Source organism: Papaver somniferum, chromosome 4 (genome assembly GCF_003573695.1).
Source record: "Papaver somniferum cultivar HN1 chromosome 4, ASM357369v1, whole genome shotgun sequence".
NCBI classification, from domain to species: Eukaryota; Viridiplantae; Streptophyta; class Magnoliopsida; order Ranunculales; family Papaveraceae; genus Papaver; species Papaver somniferum.
The window spans coordinates 46,481,854-46,488,223 of NC_039361.1; positions in this window are offsets into that span (position 1 = coordinate 46,481,854).

Consider the following 6,370-nt stretch of genomic DNA (forward strand, 5'->3'; position numbering starts at 1 on the left):
TTATGGTGACACGTGCATGTCTCCATGACCAACCAAGGCTGTCCCTGAGGCTCGCAAAGAGCCGGTCCCATTTGTTTTAACAATTTTGACCTAATTTGCTCAATTGCTCATATTGGGTCCAAACTCTTCCCAATCAACTTGGAGTTTGCTCAAACGACCATCATCTGGTCCCATGATCACCAAGGTACGGTCTCATTCCACCTTGGTCGGTCCCTCATCTCTCCATAATCAGGTTTTACTACCTGACACTCACACGAGCACTATTTTAATAAATGATTAAACCATCATTTAATCATCTTTTCACCAACTGGTCTTCAGGAGACTTTGGTATTTTGCTCACTTGAGCATCTGAGAGCTACACGGTCGATTCATCATCCCACGTAGCCGGTCCTTCCTTCATATCATGAACGATTTTCAATAAATCATCAATTAATCATAAATTCAGCAATTGATCAAAATTAGGGTTTCAAATCCAGAGCTCTGCAAAAAACATAATTCTGATAAGATTCAAACATTAACAATTTCACTATGATCCCGTGGTCAACATTTTAATAATTATGCTCGCTTCAGATGTCAGCATCTTAAATCAACATTTGCTCAGACAAGCAACATTTGTTCAAATGAGCAACATATTCTCACACCAAAGAATATTGGTTCAATTATTAATATTCAACAATTCATCAGATGAGCAACATTCGCTCAAATGGAAAATATTTGTTCACGCTGAAGAATGTTGGTTCAACTATCAATATTCAATAATTCATCAGATGAGCAACATTTGCTCAGATGAGCAATATTTGCTCAGACTAGCAATATTTTCTCAGACTAAGAAATATTGGTTCAACTATCAATATTCAACGATTCAGCAACACAGTTTTCTCAGGTTATCAACATTTATTCGACAATGATATTTTCTGTCTCAGCAGACATGTTCGATTCATGAGTCTCAAAACATTTGCAAATTATGTTCAACTTAGCAATACAAGGACTCATAGTCCCATAAAGTCAGCAACTGACTAACTAAATACATGTCTGTCTTGCAAAATCCACATTCATGAGATATCAATCGTGTCACTTGGGGGGATATTAACTAGGGTTTTGGTCTGGCGGTCTACGGAACGTGTGTTCATACACATGATGAGAATGTGAGAAAGTCGTGCAATCAGTTGGAGGAGTTAGCAAAGTAGTGGGTGGAAAGTTAACCAAGTCTCCGCACGATGAGCAACTAGTTTCAACACGATTTTCCACTTCCCCACTCTTTGACTCCAACAACTGTCACACTTCATGGGATCATGGTGTTTTCAATTCAGCAATATAAAAGGCCTCTGAATCATGATTGAAACAGACAAGAATTTCTCGACAAGTTCACAGAGACAATCTTTCGTCTACACGAACTCATCGTCTGAGCAATCACTCTCAACTGAGTAAAATTCAATCATTCAGAACTTTCTTACGCAGAATACCCAACACGCCTACAATCTCGATCACCATTGATCTTATATATTTCTCATCTTCCCCCTACAGACCGACCCATCCTCTTTTGTGACCGAATTGACTTTGGAACGACCATTGTCTTGGTTTAGGCTGGAGTCCTACAGATTGATCTCTCGAACTTAAAGCACTCCCTTCTTGCAGTGCATCTGTGTGAGGTTGAGCATTTGCTCGGTTCAAGGAGTCTCCTCCGCACGGCCATCTCCTCGATTCCGTAAACACCAGCAAATCGTTTTCCCCCATCTACAGATTGGCGACCACGGTGGGAGATTAATCTCTCGGTTGCAATCTCAATTCACAAAGATGTCTGGTCTTAGGTCTGGGTTAGTTACAGGTTCCAACACAAACGATGCTAGCACTAGCAACAATAACAATAATAATATCCCGGAAACCATTCCGTCCGCTAGCACTGATGGTGGTGATGTTATTCCTCCTCATGCTAACATGGAAGGTCATCCCATGTTCGGTCGACGCCCTGAGGAAGTCAGGGAGAATCCACCACCTACCATGGCTGATCTCATCAAGGTGCAAGAGACTCTTGTAAAGAATCAAACTGGCATGGATGCAACACAGAAGGAGCTATTAAATTATCTTAAGACTCTCACTGACAAGATGTCATAGAAGACTCAAGGAAAAAGAAAAGAGACGGAAACATCTTTAGATGCTGATCCTGAAGTAGTTCCAATTCAAACAGTGGATGACAGCGAAGTCCGCAAAGCTGCAGACGATCCATCAGTGAAGGAATCATCAAATTTCATTACTCGGGAAGATTTGGAACGCCTCTTGGATAACCATGGAAAAGAAAAGACATCACATATCCATTGTCACCAGCCTCCACACCCTGATTCCTCTTCCAAAAGGTTATACCTCTCCAACCTTCACTTTGTATGATGGAACAGGCAATGCTCGGGAGCATGTTTCTCGGTTCCTGGAAGCCTTGGGTGAACATGAGCATAACCATGTGGTTCGCCTCAAAGAATTTTTAAAATCCTTGAAAGGCAGGGCATACACCTGGTACAACAACATCGCACCAGGAACTATCAACAATTGGGGAGAAATGATTAACGCCTTCTAAAGAAAGTACTTCTTTGTGTCAGAGCAAGTTACTCTCTCTGATCTTGGAAGAATGTTTCAGAGGAGCAATGAACATCCCAATGACTACTTGAAGAAATCCAGAGTCCAGGCCCTGGACTGTCATGATCCAAACATCATGGAGCAACAACTAGTATACATGTGTATCAACAGCATGATCCCGGTATACAGAGCTTTATTGGAAAATCTTCGTTTCCATACCTTCTCAGAGCTTCATGAAGCGGCGAAGTGATAGACACATTTTTGTGTCTAAGTTGTCCTCAATTTTCTGTATTGTCGGTACTCAATTTCATACTTATTGTGGTGTTTTATGTGTTGTAGGTATTTTTTGGAAATAAACGTTTTTGGAAGAATCATCTCGAAAAACTGCTAAAGGCACCCCCCGGAGGACATTTGCTAAATGAACCTCAGATTTGGCTAAGGGGAACCCAAGGTTATCTGCATCCCAAATTCATTCTCAGCACCCATGGCTATGTGTAGCCCAAATTTATCCATCACACCCATCTTCATCGTTTGAATTTTATTTTGACGGGAAAGCTTGCCAGACAAAAGCATAACTTCTGGTGGGATTTTTGGCGAGTTTTAGGGAGATTAAAGCGTGTGAATTGGTTGGAGATATCCTTTTTCGATTAAACAGGACTGGTATGCCAGTTGGATTCGTCTAAATTTGGCTACAATCTCGTGTGGAAGCAAACAGAGGACACGAGTTCTTCACGGGTTCTGTGTGTTCATAACATGTTCTGTGTGTTTCTGGAGTATGCTGAGTCGCAACAAATGCATTGTGGAGTTAAGAAAAGAGATTATATGCACGAATCATACAGCTGCAGAAGCATGAAGAGTCGAGAAAGGAAAGAAAATTGTCCGAGATTATTTATTATTTACTACCGAGCTATCGAAAGATTTTTCGGAGTAATGAGCGAAGATTCTTGTCGCTGTGGAGTATAAAAAGGGTCTTGAGGTAGCAGAGAGGGGGTACGGGGAGTTTGGGAGAGAAAAGAAAATCACTGCTTTAATAATTTTCTCACATTTTCATCATTTGTAAACCACTTTTTGAGCCATGAATAAATATTTTAAGTGTGTTTTCGACGTGATGAGCTAATCCCCAACACTGGGACGACGGAGGAAGACGAGTGTCATACATGGGTAAAATTATTTAATTCTTTTTAAGACCTTTGCATTAATTTTAATTGAAATATGATTTGAATTAATTGGTTGTCATTTAATTTGATGAAGTATGCTTAGCTTAAATGTTTTGATACATCATGCTTAGGATTTACAACTAATCTTTTGAGAATCTACCTTGGCAAAATCAGAGTCCATGTTAATTTTATTTATTGAGCTTTAATTGTTGAGAATAAATAAATCGAACCCTATGTTATGAATTCGACGAAATCCTAGTCCCAGTAACTCTCTTCATCTTATGACAAGATTTTGTATATATTTTTCTTTTCTTTTAGTTTATTAATTCTTAAAATCAATCTCATCAAGTCCGAGTGAACGACAACTCTATTTACCACTATATAAAAATACGATCAATTTTTGGCGCCGCCGACGCGGATTTTTTTATAGATTTGTTTTTAGGTTTTATTTTTTATTTTTTTATTTTTTATTATTTTTGTTCTTTTTTACGCGTTTTGGTATTTTTGTTTGCTTTCAGATTTGGAGCTAAGCTAAAGAAAAAGAGAAAGTGCTGAAAACAAAAGCGAAGCTAAATAAGGAAAGAAAAGAGGAATCCAAAAGGAGTGAAGAAGAAGATTTTTTTATATAGATATTTTATTTTATTTTTAGAAACTGTAAATAGCTTTTTATTTTTGTAGTTTCTTATTTTTGAACTTTTTGAATTTTATTTTTGGAACATTGGACATTAATATTTTTAAAACTCTAAGGAAGGGTGAATTAAATAAAACTGCTGCGGGGAAGGACGGCGATTACGATATCGCCTTGGCCCCTCGGGTTCGTACATGATATAGGAGTCGTGGCCCGAGTCGACTTCAGCGGTTCATTACCCGTCTGGTACGGGAGGTAAGACTCTATCCACCCACGAATCCCCTGTCCGTGGGTTTTATTTTATTTTGAGAATGTCAAATTGGTACAATATCCAATACAACGAATACCCAACTGAACAAAATGGACATTACTACTTTGACCATAGTGTGAATAGTGGTTGGGAACATCAACCTTTTGAAAGTTACGGGTCATACCATGGTGAACCCAATTACTATCCACATGCGCACAGGTCATACGAGCAAAATGATCCTCCTATTTCTCTAGAAGAGTCTCTCAAGAGTTTCAATGAGTCAACACAGAAGTTTCACTTATTTATGAAGGAGACTTATAATATTCCGCTTCCAGAAGAGTCCGTAGAGCAAATAATTAAGATGTCTCTAGAAGATTCCCTCAAGCAATTTACTGAAAGTACAGATAGGATTGTGGAAAGATTTGCTTAAGATAGTCTTAAATTCCAATATAGTGTTCCCAATACCACCCTTGAAAATAAGGATAGTTTTTATTCACATAATCAAGATGACAAGGTTAGAATTGGTAATACTACTTGTTTAGATGAGGTTCGATCATTTTCATGTAATGATGATTATGATGAGGATAGTATTGATGAAGAATCTGAAATATGTAGGCATAGTGATCAGGAATTTGTTACTCCGGTTGAGCTTTATAATGATAATGTTATTTCTAGTACAAATCTAAATAATTTTAATAATTATTCACCTATTCAAAAGGACGAGGATTTGACTAGAAATATCCCCGTTTTAGACGATGTAGTTTTTCCTTTTCACGAAGCCAACGAACGTTTAGAGGAACGAGTTTATTTTGAGTCTAGAGATTTAGAAACAATAGTCTTAGACAATGAAAGTGAATTCGTAGAGATGAGTGAGGATGAACCTGACTTAGAAGAATCAATTGACCATTTCCAGGAATCTGATGACTTAGAAATTAGGGAAGTTGTGACTAGTCTTTCTAGAGACACTGAAAACTCTAATTTTGGGGGTGATTATCATTCTTTGTCTGCTTTAACTCTTAGAAATGTCCCTCACTTAGAACTTGATATATGTGCCTCAACCATTGTGCCAGATTACCGTCATACTAGCTCTCCCGAACCTAATAATGTCCAGGAAGAAGTTCAGTTGTTAGAAACCCATCCTCTGGTTGATGTGGTTTACCCAGGCTATGATACCCATATTGATTTTGTTTTACTACCAAAAACTTTTATTCCAATTGTGGGAACGTTTGAATTTGAAATGTGTCAGTTATTGAGTTTTGAGACTAAACCTAATTACTTTAGGATATTAGGGTCGAACATTTGCTTAAGAATGACCACTATTATGGTCAACTGTTGATAGACGCATATATGTGTCTATTTTGTTCTCAATTATCTGTATTGTTAGTACTTGTTTTCGTCCTTATTATGGTATTTTGCGTGTTTGTAGGTATTTTTTGGAAATAAATGATTTTGGAAAAATCGGCTCGAAAAATTATGCGGAGCATCCCCGGTGGAAATTTGTTATTCGGACTCTCATTTTGGTTAAGGGGCAACCCAATTACTAAGGGGCCCTCAGTTGGGCATTTGCTATTTTCACTCCATAGACGGTTAGGGGGACATCCTTCTTCACGATTTGAAAATTCAAAATGGCGGGAAAGTTCATGCAGTTCACGGAAGAAATTTGGGTTCGATCTTGTGTGGGCTTTGAGCGAGATTTAATCACTGGATTTTGTTTTTATTGACCTGCTTGGGCTAAACAGGGATTGTATGGTTAATGGATTCGATCCAGTT